The 18,478-nt window shown below is 48.7% G+C and overlaps 2 non-coding genes across 2 annotated transcripts; both read left to right on the top strand.

Moving 5' to 3' along the window:
* The first annotated feature begins 985 nt into the window (after positions 1-985).
* TRNAP-UGG (transfer RNA proline (anticodon UGG)) lies at positions 986-1,057 on the top strand. Its single transcript has one exon. It is a non-coding gene; the product is annotated as a tRNA-Pro (tRNA).
* A 300-nt stretch (positions 1,058-1,357) lies between these two features.
* TRNAV-CAC (transfer RNA valine (anticodon CAC)) lies at positions 1,358-1,430 on the top strand. Its single transcript has one exon. It is a non-coding gene; the product is annotated as a tRNA-Val (tRNA).
* The last annotated feature ends 17,048 nt before the right edge of the window (positions 1,431-18,478 follow it).

Genomic DNA, 18,478 nt, shown 5'->3' with positions numbered 1-18,478 from the left:
CATTGTGATGTGTTAGCTAAGAGTTCCATGTCGTTCAGACTCATATATTCCTCTGTAGTTGTACCTTGGTGATTCAACAAAATGTGGCATCATAAGCAGCATTCTACTGCCATAGACTGGGCAGAAAAAACATTTAGAATTTCACTGAAAAAGAAAAAAAGCATACTTAGGCAGAGCTTTCTGGACAGTAAGGACATTAGAGTAAGTGATGAATAAGCACTGTTTTTGTTAATTTACATAGGCAGAACAGAGACTGCTGGGAAAAGCCTGAAATTAAAGGCACAGAAAATGCCTGCTTCTGGATAGAACACTGAGAAGGGTTGAAAGTTTTTTCTCTGACCCTGGCCACTTATACAAGCAATCCTATGATAGTCAGAAGGACCCACCCTAAAAAGGAAGGGACAGCCATTTGGACCCTTTCCACCTTTTCTATATCTCGCCTGATCGAGCCTGATCGAGCGCTGATTGAGCGGATTAGCACATGTACTTCTCATTTTGGGAAGGTATTGCTTAGCTTGCTACCAGCAGCTCAGTTATGTTATGATGTTAGAGGCTTGCAAGGAATGCTTTAGTCCTGCATTAGGCAGTTTTTATTGCTACTTGCATTCAAGGGAAAGATAATTAGCCAGAATCTGTGACCCAGTTATTCAGCTTGGCATTCCGATTTGCACAAAGGGAATAAGCATTTGAGAAAAAATGCAACATGTGTTTCTTATGTTGTTATGAACAGCTTTTTATTCTTTCTCTTTAGGGTCTAGCCACTGCAGAAATAGATAAATAAGTGCTGACTTCCTGTAAGACGTGTCCAATGCTGGGACAAAATAAAAGGGGACACTTATAAATGATAGTGATATCATTTGAGAAAGGGTAAGTTGACACTGAATTTCATGTGTATTCACAGACCAATCATGAAAAAGTCCCCAGCATGATCTTCATTGCGTGCTTAGAGCTGGTATTAGCTTTTCAGAGGTGCAGGCCTTTCGAAGGCTCGTTGGTCTAGGGGTATGATTCTCGCTTTGGGTGCGAGAGGTCCCGGGTTCAAATCCCGGACGAGCCCTTTCATTGGTGCTTTTTTAAAGTAGTATTGAAGTATGCATTTCAAAGCCAATATCAATTTTCTCTTTGCAGTAGTGGATGAATATTTGCTAGAGTCTCATGCTTTTAACCTTGCCCTGCCTGAGCAAATAGGAAACATTTCTCTTTAAGCATTTTGCAAAAATGCTGAACTTGCATGGCATATACAAGCGTTCAGCTAGGGCTGTCTGGGAAGGTTGCATGAAAGAAATCTAAAACCAGAGGCCCTTGGAATAGACTGTTTTGAGAAGTTTCATCACAGAAGAATCAACTGTAGACATCTGTTTCTGTAGTGTAGTGGTTATCACGTTTGCCTCACACGCGAAAGGTCCCCGGTTCGAAACCGGGCAGAAACAGTTGTTATATTGTCTTGGCTGCAATGTTGAGAGGTGCCGTTTGCCATGAAATTGTCCAGGCCCTGAAGATGGTTTCATGCAGACTCGTTCCAAGAAAGTGAATTCTCTTAAAAACACTAAAGTAATTGGCATGTGGATGTATCTGTTGATTCACAGACCTCGCTTTGAAAAGAGCCCTGCATTCTGTTCATTGCTCACCTAGAACATGCATTAACTTTGGGAATTGTTGGCACCAACAGGCATCTTAGTTTAGTGGAGTGTTTCTGGTGTTTAAGTGCAGAAGCCCTGGGCTCAATTCCTCGGTGACCCTTCTCAAGGTGATGATACAAATGCATCGTCACCTTTACGTTTAATGTCAGAATTGTTTATTTCTATTTGGTGGTGTATGAATGCTTGCAATAGTATGTTGATTTTTTCTAGCCTTGAATGAATAAAAGCAAATCACTCCTCTTTATGTATTTTTCTAATACATTGATATTTGCATCTCCTTTCCTAGCCTGCATTTTTCACTATCTTACAGGCTGTATATAATAAGTATCAATTCAGGGGCCCTTCTATTACTCAATTCACAACTATTCTATCCTGGCATTGATAAGCAATCTACATCTGCTTCTGTTGTGTATTGGTTATCATGTTTACCTGACGTGTGAAAGCCCCATGTTTGACAGTGCGCGTTAATAAAGAGACCAATGATTTGTATTAAAAGTTGGCATGTGTTTTTGTTACCTTGCACCGGCCAAAAAGTGCCGGAAATGACTTCATTTGCAGTCACTTGAAAAGTAGGGATTCTCAAATAAATGGTAAGAGGTTGGAACAAATCTAAAGGAATGCATGGCATATCTATATGTATGTGTACGCAGGTATCCATATATAAAGATAGATAGATAGATAGATAGATAGATAGATAGATAGATAGATAGATAGATAGATAGATAGATAGATAGATAGATAGATAGATAGATAGATAGATAGATAGATAGATAGATAGATAGATAGATAGATAGATAGATAGATAGATAGATAGATAGATAGATAGATAGATAGATATTGGGAGAGAGAGAGCGTTAATATAAACTGAGACTTTATTTTCCATCAAGCTGTCTTTCCTTTCCTTCAGGAGCAGAATGTTCTGATCATCAGCGCTCCAGAATCTAGTGCTTGGTTGGCAAGCATCACACATTGTGATGTTGTAGGAAGGTGGATATCTGACTATGGTTACCCCCAAACTTTTTGCCTGGTGTTTAGCTGGTTTTTGACTTAGTTGGCCTGGGATCCTGCTATTCAGGGCCCCAGGCTGATTGCTCTCTCCTTAAAATGGACTCCATGTACCTTAGGTGCATAACACAATTGGAATTGGTTCACCTTATAGGCCCCTGTAACAGTGTACCATAGGTACCCAGGGCATAGGTGTAGCCAAGGCCTACCAGGGGCTGCAGCATGTATTGTGCCACCCCTGGCCTGGCCTCCATATTTGACACAACTGGCTGATCACTCAGCTGGGGTAAGTTGGTGTAATCACCTCTTACTTAGGTACAGTATGCCTGTGCCTAACCCTAAACTGGACACATATGTTCCTATCAGCCACTCCTATGGAAGGCCTCATCAATCCTGGAGGCAGAGTGCTTGGAAATATGTGAGATGGTGCTCTAGCATGAGCTGAGCCTGTCTGCAGCTGTCGGGAACCACTCCCTAAGCTGTTCCGGGATATTGCCATACCATATACTCTTAAGTGCATTATAATCCTCGCGGTTAAATGCTATCTTTGGTTTGGCTTTATCAAAACATGTCGAGTAAGGTGTCATACGAATTGGAATACTATCCCCTCGCCAGTTCTGGCGACGGGGATAGCATTCCACCCTTCTAGAGGGACACGACATGTGTGTAGCCTTAACCCCGGTTAAAGTTAAACAGAGCCTCAGCTCCACAAAATGGACGCTGCCACCACAGACACAAGTCTGGCCTCCTGCTGCTGACCGAAACTCGGCAGATGGTGGCCTGGACAAAGGGTTTCCTGCCTTGGGAGGTGCGAGCACCACCCCAGACAGGATTTTGTGTATTAGGTAGGACAGGGCTGAAAAGAATGAGACATGCCTGGGGCACACAAGGTGTCCCTGTGCATAAGCCAGCCCAAACCGGTTCTGGGGCCTTCCAGCCCCAGTCCTGGCGCGGAGCTGGACAAAGGAAAGGGGGTGTAACCGCCCCCCTTCCTGGTTCCTCCCAGAGGAGGGACCTAGTAGGTGATCCACCCCCTAGATTGGAATAAGAGGGGGAGCAGTGCCATTGCACGGCAGATCATCCCGAAATCGACTTAAACTAAGAAGAAGACTGGACTTCGACATTCTGCTGCACAGAAGACTGAAGAAGAATCTCCCTTGTGGCCAAGGAGTGACCACCCTGTGAACACAGGTACCAACCAGCAACTCGACGTCTGCTTTGCCGCCGCCTCCCGCCGGAGCCCGAGCCCAGAGCCCGACAAGAACCAGATTCCCAGACCTCTCAGAGCCCGATCCACAGTCCCTGCAAAGAAGGGACCCGTGGAGGCACCGAGTGACGTGGGACCGGACCTCTTGAAAGACACCCGAAAAGCTGACTGCGCAGCTTCTGAGGCATCCTCGACGTTGTGCTTTGGGGATTGAGAACCCCCACCACCGAGCAGCCCTTGCACCGAAGATCAGCCCCCCAGCATCTCCACGATCTGCGTGGGGCCCTTTTGCACTGTGCCACTCGACGCGCCATCCCGGCCACTAGCCACGCGGCCAGCGGCCATCTTGGCGACGAACCCGAAGAGTTAAACAGCAGGTCTGGTTGCTCCAGACCTACCCAAGCTCCTGTGAAAAGGAGCACCCGCTCTGACCTTGCTGGTCCGAGTGAACAGCATCTTTCAACTCCTGCGTGGCTTGCATTTGCCAAAGCCTGTTTGCTCCGATCAGGTCGCCGACACCGCCAACAGCGAGAGGCCTACGTGGGACAGCTCGTGACCGACTCCTGGACGTCCTCGACCCCGGGTATCCACGTGGCTGCAGAAAGAAGCTACCCGACAACGCCTGTTTGCACCCGACATCACCTGGTTCCACTCTGGTTCCACGGCAGTCACTGGCTAGTGACTTTGAACACTGTCCCCTCTGCTTTCAGGTCTTCACATCTTCAGATCCACCCTTGGATCCACCGGAACTCTTCTCATCGAGCCGCCTGCAGCATCTTCAGCTCCAAGCACCATCGACCAGCGTGACGAAACCCGACACATCTTCGACCCTGTGCACCCGCTTCCTGTGGGTGAGGTAACTCAGCTCCGCCGGTGCTCCTGCACTGGTACACATCCCAAGGGCCTGTGTTTTAAGTTTCAGCTCCGTAGGTCACTCGGAAGGTTCCTAACTTTCTAACTTTGTGCTTTTTACGCACCATAGACTTTGTATTGAGAAGTGCGTGCACTTTGAACACTGCACCCGAGTCCCGTGGGCCTTTCCCGACTTAGTTAACTCCAGTCTCGAATAGCTCCAGCGATTCCCAAGGCCCTAGGCCTCTTCACTTTCCTCCTGGTATCCCTTATACCACTTATTTAGTATATGGTTTAGGTGGCCCCTAGGGCTCATCCATATTGTGCAACTTTTGTGTATTTTAAACTGTCTTGTGATTTAACGCTTGTGCTTCTGTGCTCATAAAGAGTCCAGGGGATTTTAATAGTTAATAAATCAATATATATTTTCAATATATATCTGTGTGGTGTCCCTTTCATTTGGTATTCAAGGGGGTTGTGTATGGTATAACAGCTGGCTTCACATGCCTTTCAGAGTTTAGCCTAAGACTGCTTTGTCCACGTTACCACTAGGATAACTGGTCTACAAGGTTGAATTACAACCATCACCATAAGGGTTGCTTGGCATGGTACAAAGTGATCACTAGAACTAGTGAGCATTATATACCAGGCCAACTTCTCACATTGGTGAGCAGCGGATTGGGATCTGAGCTTGCTGTTGTTTTACCATTACAATCTTTGAGATTATCATTTGAAAGATCATACAGGTACCTGCTAGGTACATATAAAACAAGACTAGTATACTTAAGTTCTACTGAACTTAGTTGTTGTAGAGCAAAGGGAGTAGCACACCCTAGCTACAACTACTAGATAGGTTTAGTAGGTAAACACCAGTGTAGGTAGATTGCAACACATCCACCCACACTAGAGCAATGTCTGGAACAGAGGGGTCCAGTGGACTTACTCCTGTTGAGAGTGACCCTCCAAGGGCACCATCCCAGTTTGCTATTTTTCCCTTTAAGGAATTAAGACAGCTTTGTGTCTTAAGGGGTCTGAAGACAGGGCCTACCCCTACTACAGACCACCTAAGAGAGCTCTTGGATCAGTCTGAAGCTCTAAAGACCTCTAAAGCAAACCCCACAGGGAATGCTGAAGGAGGCCATCCTTCAGAGGATGACACTGTAGACACCCCTACCCCTATCATCCTAGTAGATGAGGAAGCCTCCACCACTGGAGCTCCTCAAGTAGATGTAGAGGAAGAGGAAGAAGAAGAGGAGGAGGAGGTGGAAAGCAGTGAGTCAGATGATGACAGAGATAGTCAGGTGCTGGTCAGTAGACTGAACCAGGCTAACTTAAGTCAACTTGGGAATGAATCAGGTAACAACCCATTCAGACCCTCAGGTGGACTTAACCAGAGCCATAGGAGGAGGAGGCATCACTCAGGTGAATCCAATACCTCCCATGTCTCTAGAGGCTCTCATGGTCACTCCAGAAAGGAGATGACTAGCCCTCAGAGAAGGGAACATGAGGTCAAGATGAGAGAGGCTGAGCTTAGGATCCAGAGGCAAGAGTTAGAGGTTGCCCTGGCTAAGGAGAAACTTGCTAGAGCAAGACAGCCTAGAGAGAGTGGATTAGGATCCACTGGTGGCAGCAATATCCAGAAGGATAAAGACAGGTCCTTTGATACAAGAAACCTGAGTAAGATTGTGCCCCCCTACAAAGCTGGGGATGATATCCACAAATGGATGACTGCACTTGAGAGAGCCTGCATGGTACAGCAGATCCCTCAGGAGCAGTGGGCAGCAATCTTGTGGCTCTCCTTTGAAGGTAGAGGCAGAGACAGACTCCTCACAGTTAGTGATGAGGATTCTAGAAACTACATGGTCCTGAAGGGTGCTCTGATTGATGGGTTAGGCTTAACCACTGAACAGTACAGGTTAATGTTCAGAGATACCCAGAAGACACAGACTCAGGACTGGTCTGAATTTGTTGAGTGTGCCACTAAGGCTCTGGAGGGCTGGTTGCTGGGAAGTAAGGTTACTGACTATACAGGATTGTATAATTTAATTATGAGAGAGCAAATCTTAAGTAATTGTCAAAATCAGCTTCTACATCAGCACCTGGTTGACTCTGATCTGACCTCCCCACAAGAATTGGGTAGGAGGGCAGACAAATGGGTCAGAACCAGGATCAGGCCTAAGAACCAGGGTGGTGACCAAAAGAAAGAGACTACCAAGCCTCAAGAGAAGGGTGGGGATAAAAGTAAGGAAAAGACTTCCCCAGGGCCCCAAAACTCCAAGAATGGGGGTGGGTCCCAAGACACTTCTACATCCCAGAAAAAGCCGTATTGTCATACCTGTAAACAGGTGGGGCATTACAAAACAGATAGCTGTTGTCCCAAGAATGGCAATAAGGAGAATATACCTCCAGGTAAGGCTCCAACACCTCCTGTCACTGTTAGCAGTGGTCCCCCAGGTGGTGGGAGCACCCCCAAGAATTTGGGTGGGTTTACTTTTGGAGGACAGGTGGACTCTGGCCTATCCAGGTCCCCTAACTCAGATACTCTTGTCTATGAGACTGGCATGGGGTTTGCCAATTTCACAGCTTGCCCAAACACTTTGAGCAAGTATAGACAGGAGCCCCTCATCAATGGCTTGAAAGTTGAGGCCTTCAGAGACACAGGGGCTAGCATCACCATGGTGGCTGAATGTCTAGTCCCCTCAAGGCAACTTTTACCTGATGCCAAATATCAGGTGACAAACATTGATGGCATAGAATCCAATCATCCCATGGCAGTAGTCAATCTTAGCTGGGGAGGTGTCACTGGCCCAAAGAGAGTGGCAGTGTCAGCAAACTTGCCTGTAGATTGCCTACTGGGTAATGATTTGGAAATCTCAGCCTGGGCTGAGGTTGAACAGCAAACCCATTCTAGAATGGTAAATCTCTATGGAAAGGTTAGTGGGGCTGTAATGGCTACAGCCCCAATTCAAGATGTCCTTCCTGAAAAGGTTGGGAGGGCTGAGCAAACCTCAGCCCCATCTTTAGATAACTTCCCTCCTGGAAAGAGTAGCAGGGCTGTACTAGTAACGGCCCATACCCAAACTGAGTCTCCTCCTGAAAAGGTTGGTGGGGCTGTGATGGCCACAGCCCAAACTCAAACTGATACATGGGTAGTGAAGCCTGAAATGATGGATCACTCCACCCAAACAGAGAGCATTGAGGAGGAAGAGAAATCTCCCTCCCACCAGACTTTAGGAAAGGATCAGCCTCCTCAGGGAACTGATCTTACCCCTGATGAAGGAACTGTCCCAGAGGTTGTTAGGCCTGGCCTAACAGAGCCTCTGATGGCAGTGGACCCTTCTCAGGAGGGACCCAGTCTGGAGCAGGTAACCTGCCCCTCTCTACCTTGCCTTACTCAGCCCAGGGCTGCAGAGGACAAGAAGGACAGTGAGACCCAAAGGGCCCCCTGTCAAATAAAGCACCCCCATCAACAGATTAGGGGCACCGAAACTAGTAGCCCTAGTGAGGTGAAAACTTTAAAAACTCCTGAGGGATCCCCCTTAAAAGTAGTTAGGGACCTCCCCCAGATGGATATTGTTGGGCACAGCCAAACCTGGGACCCTAAGGGCCCAAACCTGAACTGTCCCTCCAGTAAGCCAAACAGAGGGACTCAGCCTCCAGCTTTAGGTAGCCAGAGGTTGACCCTGAGAGCACAGTGCAACTCAGTCAGAGAAAGAAAGGCACACATGGTGGAGAGTGATTGGAGGAAGCTGAGCCCTACAGAGGAAACTCACTTCAGTACTCCATCTCAACACCAGCCTTTGACTTTGCAAAGACACACCACAGGTAGAGATTCACTATGGTGGAGACCCTCAGATACCCTTAGGGTGAGGGATTGCTTAGTGGACCATGAGACAGGGGGTTACCAAGCCAGAGTTGGTACTTCCTTATATGGCCACTTAGGCAATATAGGCTTACCTGGTCAAGGATAGCCTTATCTCCTTTCGTTTGGGGGGGGGTTATGTAGGAAGGTGGATATCTGACTATGGTTACCCCCAAACTTTTTGCCTGGTGTTTAGCTGGTTTTTGACTTAGTTGGCCTGGGATCCTGCTATTCAGGGCCCCAGGCTGATTGCTCTCTCCTTAAAATGGACTCCATGTACCTTAGGTGCATAACACAATTGGAATTGGTTCACCTTATAGGCCCCTGTAACAGTGTACCATAGGTACCCAGGGCATAGGTGTAGCCAAGGCCTACCAGGGGCTGCAGCATGTATTGTGCCACCCCTGGCCTGGCCTCCATATTTGACACAACTGGCTGATCACTCAGCTGGGGTAAGTTGGTGTAATCACCTCTTACTTAGGTACAGTATGCCTGTGCCTAACCCTAAACTGGACACATATGTTCCTATCAGCCACTCCTATGGAAGGCCTCATCAATCCTGGAGGCAGAGTGCTTGGAAATATGTGAGATGGTGCTCTAGCATGAGCTGAGCCTGTCTGCAGCTGTCGGGAACCACTCCCTAAGCTGTTCCGGGATATTGCCATACCATATACTCTTAAGTGCATTATAATCCTCGCGGTTAAATGCTATCTTTGGTTTGGCTTTATCAAAACATGTCGAGTAAGGTGTCATACGAATTGGAATACTATCCCCTCGCCAGTTCTGGCGACGGGGATAGCATTCCACCCTTCTAGAGGGACACGACATGTGTGTAGCCTTAACCCCGGTTAAAGTTAAACAGAGCCTCAGCTCCACAAAATGGACGCTGCCACCACAGACACAAGTCTGGCCTCCTGCTGCTGACCGAAACTCGGCAGATGGTGGCCTGGACAAAGGGTTTCCTGCCTTGGGAGGTGCGAGCACCACCCCAGACAGGATTTTGTGTATTAGGTAGGACAGGGCTGAAAAGAATGAGACATGCCTGGGGCACACAAGGTGTCCCTGTGCATAAGCCAGCCCAAACCGGTTCTGGGGCCTTCCAGCCCCAGTCCTGGCGCGGAGCTGGACAAAGGAAAGGGGGTGTAACCGCCCCCCTTCCTGGTTCCTCCCAGAGGAGGGACCTAGTAGGTGATCCACCCCCTAGATTGGAATAAGAGGGGGAGCAGTGCCATTGCACGGCAGATCATCCCGAAATCGACTTAAACTAAGAAGAAGACTGGACTTCGACATTCTGCTGCACAGAAGACTGAAGAAGAATCTCCCTTGTGGCCAAGGAGTGACCACCCTGTGAACACAGGTACCAACCAGCAACTCGACGTCTGCTTTGCCGCCGCCTCCCGCCGGAGCCCGAGCCCAGAGCCCGACAAGAACCAGATTCCCAGACCTCTCAGAGCCCGATCCACAGTCCCTGCAAAGAAGGGACCCGTGGAGGCACCGAGTGACGTGGGACCGGACCTCTTGAAAGACACCCGAAAAGCTGACTGCGCAGCTTCTGAGGCATCCTCGACGTTGTGCTTTGGGGATTGAGAACCCCCACCACCGAGCAGCCCTTGCACCGAAGATCAGCCCCCCAGCATCTCCACGATCTGCGTGGGGCCCTTTTGCACTGTGCCACTCGACGCGCCATCCCGGCCACTAGCCACGCGGCCAGCGGCCATCTTGGCGACGAACCCGAAGAGTTAAACAGCAGGTCTGGTTGCTCCAGACCTACCCAAGCTCCTGTGAAAAGGAGCACCCGCTCTGACCTTGCTGGTCCGAGTGAACAGCATCTTTCAACTCCTGCGTGGCTTGCATTTGCCAAAGCCTGTTTGCTCCGATCAGGTCGCCGACACCGCCAACAGCGAGAGGCCTACGTGGGACAGCTCGTGACCGACTCCTGGACGTCCTCGACCCCGGGTATCCACGTGGCTGCAGAAAGAAGCTACCCGACAACGCCTGTTTGCACCCGACATCACCTGGTTCCACTCTGGTTCCACGGCAGTCACTGGCTAGTGACTTTGAACACTGTCCCCTCTGCTTTCAGGTCTTCACATCTTCAGATCCACCCTTGGATCCACCGGAACTCTTCTCATCGAGCCGCCTGCAGCATCTTCAGCTCCAAGCACCATCGACCAGCGTGACGAAACCCGACACATCTTCGACCCTGTGCACCCGCTTCCTGTGGGTGAGGTAACTCAGCTCCGCCGGTGCTCCTGCACTGGTACACATCCCAAGGGCCTGTGTTTTAAGTTTCAGCTCCGTAGGTCACTCGGAAGGTTCCTAACTTTCTAACTTTGTGCTTTTTACGCACCATAGACTTTGTATTGAGAAGTGCGTGCACTTTGAACACTGCACCCGAGTCCCGTGGGCCTTTCCCGACTTAGTTAACTCCAGTCTCGAATAGCTCCAGCGATTCCCAAGGCCCTAGGCCTCTTCACTTTCCTCCTGGTATCCCTTATACCACTTATTTAGTATATGGTTTAGGTGGCCCCTAGGGCTCATCCATATTGTGCAACTTTTGTGTATTTTAAACTGTCTTGTGATTTAACGCTTGTGCTTCTGTGCTCATAAAGAGTCCAGGGGATTTTAATAGTTAATAAATCAATATATATTTTCAATATATATCTGTGTGGTGTCCCTTTCATTTGGTATTCAAGGGGGTTGTGTATGGTATAACAGCTGGCTTCACATGCCTTTCAGAGTTTAGCCTAAGACTGCTTTGTCCACGTTACCACTAGGATAACTGGTCTACAAGGTTGAATTACAACCATCACCATAAGGGTTGCTTGGCATGGTACAAAGTGATCACTAGAACTAGTGAGCATTATATACCAGGCCAACTTCTCACATTGGTGAGCAGCGGATTGGGATCTGAGCTTGCTGTTGTTTTACCATTACAATCTTTGAGATTATCATTTGAAAGATCATACAGGTACCTGCTAGGTACATATAAAACAAGACTAGTATACTTAAGTTCTACTGAACTTAGTTGTTGTAGAGCAAAGGGAGTAGCACACCCTAGCTACAACTACTAGATAGGTTTAGTAGGTAAACACCAGTGTAGGTAGATTGCAACACATCCACCCACACTAGAGCAATGTCTGGAACAGAGGGGTCCAGTGGACTTACTCCTGTTGAGAGTGACCCTCCAAGGGCACCATCCCAGTTTGCTATTTTTCCCTTTAAGGAATTAAGACAGCTTTGTGTCTTAAGGGGTCTGAAGACAGGGCCTACCCCTACTACAGACCACCTAAGAGAGCTCTTGGATCAGTCTGAAGCTCTAAAGACCTCTAAAGCAAACCCCACAGGGAATGCTGAAGGAGGCCATCCTTCAGAGGATGACACTGTAGACACCCCTACCCCTATCATCCTAGTAGATGAGGAAGCCTCCACCACTGGAGCTCCTCAAGTAGATGTAGAGGAAGAGGAAGAAGAAGAGGAGGAGGAGGTGGAAAGCAGTGAGTCAGATGATGACAGAGATAGTCAGGTGCTGGTCAGTAGACTGAACCAGGCTAACTTAAGTCAACTTGGGAATGAATCAGGTAACAACCCATTCAGACCCTCAGGTGGACTTAACCAGAGCCATAGGAGGAGGAGGCATCACTCAGGTGAATCCAATACCTCCCATGTCTCTAGAGGCTCTCATGGTCACTCCAGAAAGGAGATGACTAGCCCTCAGAGAAGGGAACATGAGGTCAAGATGAGAGAGGCTGAGCTTAGGATCCAGAGGCAAGAGTTAGAGGTTGCCCTGGCTAAGGAGAAACTTGCTAGAGCAAGACAGCCTAGAGAGAGTGGATTAGGATCCACTGGTGGCAGCAATATCCAGAAGGATAAAGACAGGTCCTTTGATACAAGAAACCTGAGTAAGATTGTGCCCCCCTACAAAGCTGGGGATGATATCCACAAATGGATGACTGCACTTGAGAGAGCCTGCATGGTACAGCAGATCCCTCAGGAGCAGTGGGCAGCAATCTTGTGGCTCTCCTTTGAAGGTAGAGGCAGAGACAGACTCCTCACAGTTAGTGATGAGGATTCTAGAAACTACATGGTCCTGAAGGGTGCTCTGATTGATGGGTTAGGCTTAACCACTGAACAGTACAGGTTAATGTTCAGAGATACCCAGAAGACACAGACTCAGGACTGGTCTGAATTTGTTGAGTGTGCCACTAAGGCTCTGGAGGGCTGGTTGCTGGGAAGTAAGGTTACTGACTATACAGGATTGTATAATTTAATTATGAGAGAGCAAATCTTAAGTAATTGTCAAAATCAGCTTCTACATCAGCACCTGGTTGACTCTGATCTGACCTCCCCACAAGAATTGGGTAGGAGGGCAGACAAATGGGTCAGAACCAGGATCAGGCCTAAGAACCAGGGTGGTGACCAAAAGAAAGAGACTACCAAGCCTCAAGAGAAGGGTGGGGATAAAAGTAAGGAAAAGACTTCCCCAGGGCCCCAAAACTCCAAGAATGGGGGTGGGTCCCAAGACACTTCTACATCCCAGAAAAAGCCGTATTGTCATACCTGTAAACAGGTGGGGCATTACAAAACAGATAGCTGTTGTCCCAAGAATGGCAATAAGGAGAATATACCTCCAGGTAAGGCTCCAACACCTCCTGTCACTGTTAGCAGTGGTCCCCCAGGTGGTGGGAGCACCCCCAAGAATTTGGGTGGGTTTACTTTTGGAGGACAGGTGGACTCTGGCCTATCCAGGTCCCCTAACTCAGATACTCTTGTCTATGAGACTGGCATGGGGTTTGCCAATTTCACAGCTTGCCCAAACACTTTGAGCAAGTATAGACAGGAGCCCCTCATCAATGGCTTGAAAGTTGAGGCCTTCAGAGACACAGGGGCTAGCATCACCATGGTGGCTGAATGTCTAGTCCCCTCAAGGCAACTTTTACCTGATGCCAAATATCAGGTGACAAACATTGATGGCATAGAATCCAATCATCCCATGGCAGTAGTCAATCTTAGCTGGGGAGGTGTCACTGGCCCAAAGAGAGTGGCAGTGTCAGCAAACTTGCCTGTAGATTGCCTACTGGGTAATGATTTGGAAATCTCAGCCTGGGCTGAGGTTGAACAGCAAACCCATTCTAGAATGGTAAATCTCTATGGAAAGGTTAGTGGGGCTGTAATGGCTACAGCCCCAATTCAAGATGTCCTTCCTGAAAAGGTTGGGAGGGCTGAGCAAACCTCAGCCCCATCTTTAGATAACTTCCCTCCTGGAAAGAGTAGCAGGGCTGTACTAGTAACGGCCCATACCCAAACTGAGTCTCCTCCTGAAAAGGTTGGTGGGGCTGTGATGGCCACAGCCCAAACTCAAACTGATACATGGGTAGTGAAGCCTGAAATGATGGATCACTCCACCCAAACAGAGAGCATTGAGGAGGAAGAGAAATCTCCCTCCCACCAGACTTTAGGAAAGGATCAGCCTCCTCAGGGAACTGATCTTACCCCTGATGAAGGAACTGTCCCAGAGGTTGTTAGGCCTGGCCTAACAGAGCCTCTGATGGCAGTGGACCCTTCTCAGGAGGGACCCAGTCTGGAGCAGGTAACCTGCCCCTCTCTACCTTGCCTTACTCAGCCCAGGGCTGCAGAGGACAAGAAGGACAGTGAGACCCAAAGGGCCCCCTGTCAAATAAAGCACCCCCATCAACAGATTAGGGGCACCGAAACTAGTAGCCCTAGTGAGGTGAAAACTTTAAAAACTCCTGAGGGATCCCCCTTAAAAGTAGTTAGGGACCTCCCCCAGATGGATATTGTTGGGCACAGCCAAACCTGGGACCCTAAGGGCCCAAACCTGAACTGTCCCTCCAGTAAGCCAAACAGAGGGACTCAGCCTCCAGCTTTAGGTAGCCAGAGGTTGACCCTGAGAGCACAGTGCAACTCAGTCAGAGAAAGAAAGGCACACATGGTGGAGAGTGATTGGAGGAAGCTGAGCCCTACAGAGGAAACTCACTTCAGTACTCCATCTCAACACCAGCCTTTGACTTTGCAAAGACACACCACAGGTAGAGATTCACTATGGTGGAGACCCTCAGATACCCTTAGGGTGAGGGATTGCTTAGTGGACCATGAGACAGGGGGTTACCAAGCCAGAGTTGGTACTTCCTTATATGGCCACTTAGGCAATATAGGCTTACCTGGTCAAGGATAGCCTTATCTCCTTTCGTTTGGGGGGGGGTTATGTAGGAAGGTGGATATCTGACTATGGTTACCCCCAAACTTTTTGCCTGGTGTTTAGCTGGTTTTTGACTTAGTTGGCCTGGGATCCTGCTATTCAGGGCCCCAGGCTGATTGCTCTCTCCTTAAAATGGACTCCATGTACCTTAGGTGCATAACACAATTGGAATTGGTTCACCTTATAGGCCCCTGTAACAGTGTACCATAGGTACCCAGGGCATAGGTGTAGCCAAGGCCTACCAGGGGCTGCAGCATGTATTGTGCCACCCCTGGCCTGGCCTCCATATTTGACACAACTGGCTGATCACTCAGCTGGGGTAAGTTGGTGTAATCACCTCTTACTTAGGTACAGTATGCCTGTGCCTAACCCTAAACTGGACACATATGTTCCTATCAGCCACTCCTATGGAAGGCCTCATCAATCCTGGAGGCAGAGTGCTTGGAAATATGTGAGATGGTGCTCTAGCATGAGCTGAGCCTGTCTGCAGCTGTCGGGAACCACTCCCTAAGCTGTTCCGGGATATTGCCATACCATATACTCTTAAGTGCATTATAATCCTCGCGGTTAAATGCTATCTTTGGTTTGGCTTTATCAAAACATGTCGAGTAAGGTGTCATACGAATTGGAATACTATCCCCTCGCCAGTTCTGGCGACGGGGATAGCATTCCACCCTTCTAGAGGGACACGACATGTGTGTAGCCTTAACCCCGGTTAAAGTTAAACAGAGCCTCAGCTCCACAAAATGGACGCTGCCACCACAGACACAAGTCTGGCCTCCTGCTGCTGACCGAAACTCGGCAGATGGTGGCCTGGACAAAGGGTTTCCTGCCTTGGGAGGTGCGAGCACCACCCCAGACAGGATTTTGTGTATTAGGTAGGACAGGGCTGAAAAGAATGAGACATGCCTGGGGCACACAAGGTGTCCCTGTGCATAAGCCAGCCCAAACCGGTTCTGGGGCCTTCCAGCCCCAGTCCTGGCGCGGAGCTGGACAAAGGAAAGGGGGTGTAACCGCCCCCCTTCCTGGTTCCTCCCAGAGGAGGGACCTAGTAGGTGATCCACCCCCTAGATTGGAATAAGAGGGGGAGCAGTGCCATTGCACGGCAGATCATCCCGAAATCGACTTAAACTAAGAAGAAGACTGGACTTCGACATTCTGCTGCACAGAAGACTGAAGAAGAATCTCCCTTGTGGCCAAGGAGTGACCACCCTGTGAACACAGGTACCAACCAGCAACTCGACGTCTGCTTTGCCGCCGCCTCCCGCCGGAGCCCGAGCCCAGAGCCCGACAAGAACCAGATTCCCAGACCTCTCAGAGCCCGATCCACAGTCCCTGCAAAGAAGGGACCCGTGGAGGCACCGAGTGACGTGGGACCGGACCTCTTGAAAGACACCCGAAAAGCTGACTGCGCAGCTTCTGAGGCATCCTCGACGTTGTGCTTTGGGGATTGAGAACCCCCACCACCGAGCAGCCCTTGCACCGAAGATCAGCCCCCCAGCATCTCCACGATCTGCGTGGGGCCCTTTTGCACTGTGCCACTCGACGCGCCATCCCGGCCACTAGCCACGCGGCCAGCGGCCATCTTGGCGACGAACCCGAAGAGTTAAACAGCAGGTCTGGTTGCTCCAGACCTACCCAAGCTCCTGTGAAAAGGAGCACCCGCTCTGACCTTGCTGGTCCGAGTGAACAGCATCTTTCAACTCCTGCGTGGCTTGCATTTGCCAAAGCCTGTTTGCTCCGATCAGGTCGCCGACACCGCCAACAGCGAGAGGCCTACGTGGGACAGCTCGTGACCGACTCCTGGACGTCCTCGACCCCGGGTATCCACGTGGCTGCAGAAAGAAGCTACCCGACAACGCCTGTTTGCACCCGACATCACCTGGTTCCACTCTGGTTCCACGGCAGTCACTGGCTAGTGACTTTGAACACTGTCCCCTCTGCTTTCAGGTCTTCACATCTTCAGATCCACCCTTGGATCCACCGGAACTCTTCTCATCGAGCCGCCTGCAGCATCTTCAGCTCCAAGCACCATCGACCAGCGTGACGAAACCCGACACATCTTCGACCCTGTGCACCCGCTTCCTGTGGGTGAGGTAACTCAGCTCCGCCGGTGCTCCTGCACTGGTACACATCCCAAGGGCCTGTGTTTTAAGTTTCAGCTCCGTAGGTCACTCGGAAGGTTCCTAACTTTCTAACTTTGTGCTTTTTACGCACCATAGACTTTGTATTGAGAAGTGCGTGCACTTTGAACACTGCACCCGAGTCCCGTGGGCCTTTCCCGACTTAGTTAACTCCAGTCTCGAATAGCTCCAGCGATTCCCAAGGCCCTAGGCCTCTTCACTTTCCTCCTGGTATCCCTTATACCACTTATTTAGTATATGGTTTAGGTGGCCCCTAGGGCTCATCCATATTGTGCAACTTTTGTGTATTTTAAACTGTCTTGTGATTTAACGCTTGTGCTTCTGTGCTCATAAAGAGTCCAGGGGATTTTAATAGTTAATAAATCAATATATATTTTCAATATATATCTGTGTGGTGTCCCTTTCATTTGGTATTCAAGGGGGTTGTGTATGGTATAACAGCTGGCTTCACATGCCTTTCAGAGTTTAGCCTAAGACTGCTTTGTCCACGTTACCACTAGGATAACTGGTCTACAAGGTTGAATTACAACCATCACCATAAGGGTTGCTTGGCATGGTACAAAGTGATCACTAGAACTAGTGAGCATTATATACCAGGCCAACTTCTCACAGATGTGTTAGCTAAGAGTTCCATGTCGTTCAGACTCATATATTCCTCTGTAGTTGTACCTTGGTGATTCAACAAAATGTGGCATCATAAGCAGCATTCTACTGCCATAGACTGGGCAGAAAAAACATTTAGAATTTCACTGAAAAAGAAAAAAAGCATACTTAGGCAGAGCTTTCTGGACAGTAAGGACATTAGAGTAAGTGATGAATAAGCACTGCTTTTGTTAATTTACATAGGCAGAACAGAGACTGCTGGGAAAAGCCTGAAATTAAAGGCACAGAAAATGCCTGCTTCTGGATAGAACACTGAGAAGGGTTGAAAGTTTTTTCTCTGACCCTGGCCACTTATACAAGCAATCCTATGATAGTCAGAAGGACCCACCCTAAAAAGGAAGGGACAGCCATTTGGACCCTTTCCACCTTTTCTATATCTCGCCTGATCGAGCCTGATTGAGCGGATTAGCACATGTACTTCTCATTTTGGGAAGGTATTGCTTAGCTTGCTACCAGCAGCTCAGTTATGTTATGATGTTAGAGGCTTGCAAGGAATGCTTTAGTCCTGCATTAGGCAGTTTTTATTGCTACTTGCATTCAAGGGAAAGATAATTAGCCAGAATCTGTGACCCAGTTATTCAGCTTGGCATTCCGATTTGCACAAAGGGAATAAGCATTTGAGAAAAAATGCAACATGTGTTTCTTATGTTGTTATGAACAGCTTTTTATTCTTTCTCTTTAGGGTCTAGCCACTGCAGAAATAGATAAATAAGTGCTGACTTCCTGTAAGACGTGTCCAATGCTGGGACAAAATAAAAGGGGACACTTATAAATGATAGTGATATCATTTGAGAAAGGGTAAGTTGACACTGAATTTCATGTGTATTCACAGACCAAGCATGAAAAAGTCCCCAGCATGATCTTCATTGCGTGCTTAGAGCTGGT

This window comes from Lissotriton vulgaris, chromosome 8 (assembly GCF_964263255.1).
Source record: "Lissotriton vulgaris chromosome 8, aLisVul1.2, whole genome shotgun sequence".
NCBI classification, from domain to species: Eukaryota; Metazoa; Chordata; class Amphibia; order Caudata; family Salamandridae; genus Lissotriton; species Lissotriton vulgaris.
This window is presented reverse-complemented; position numbering and strand designations above follow the sequence as displayed.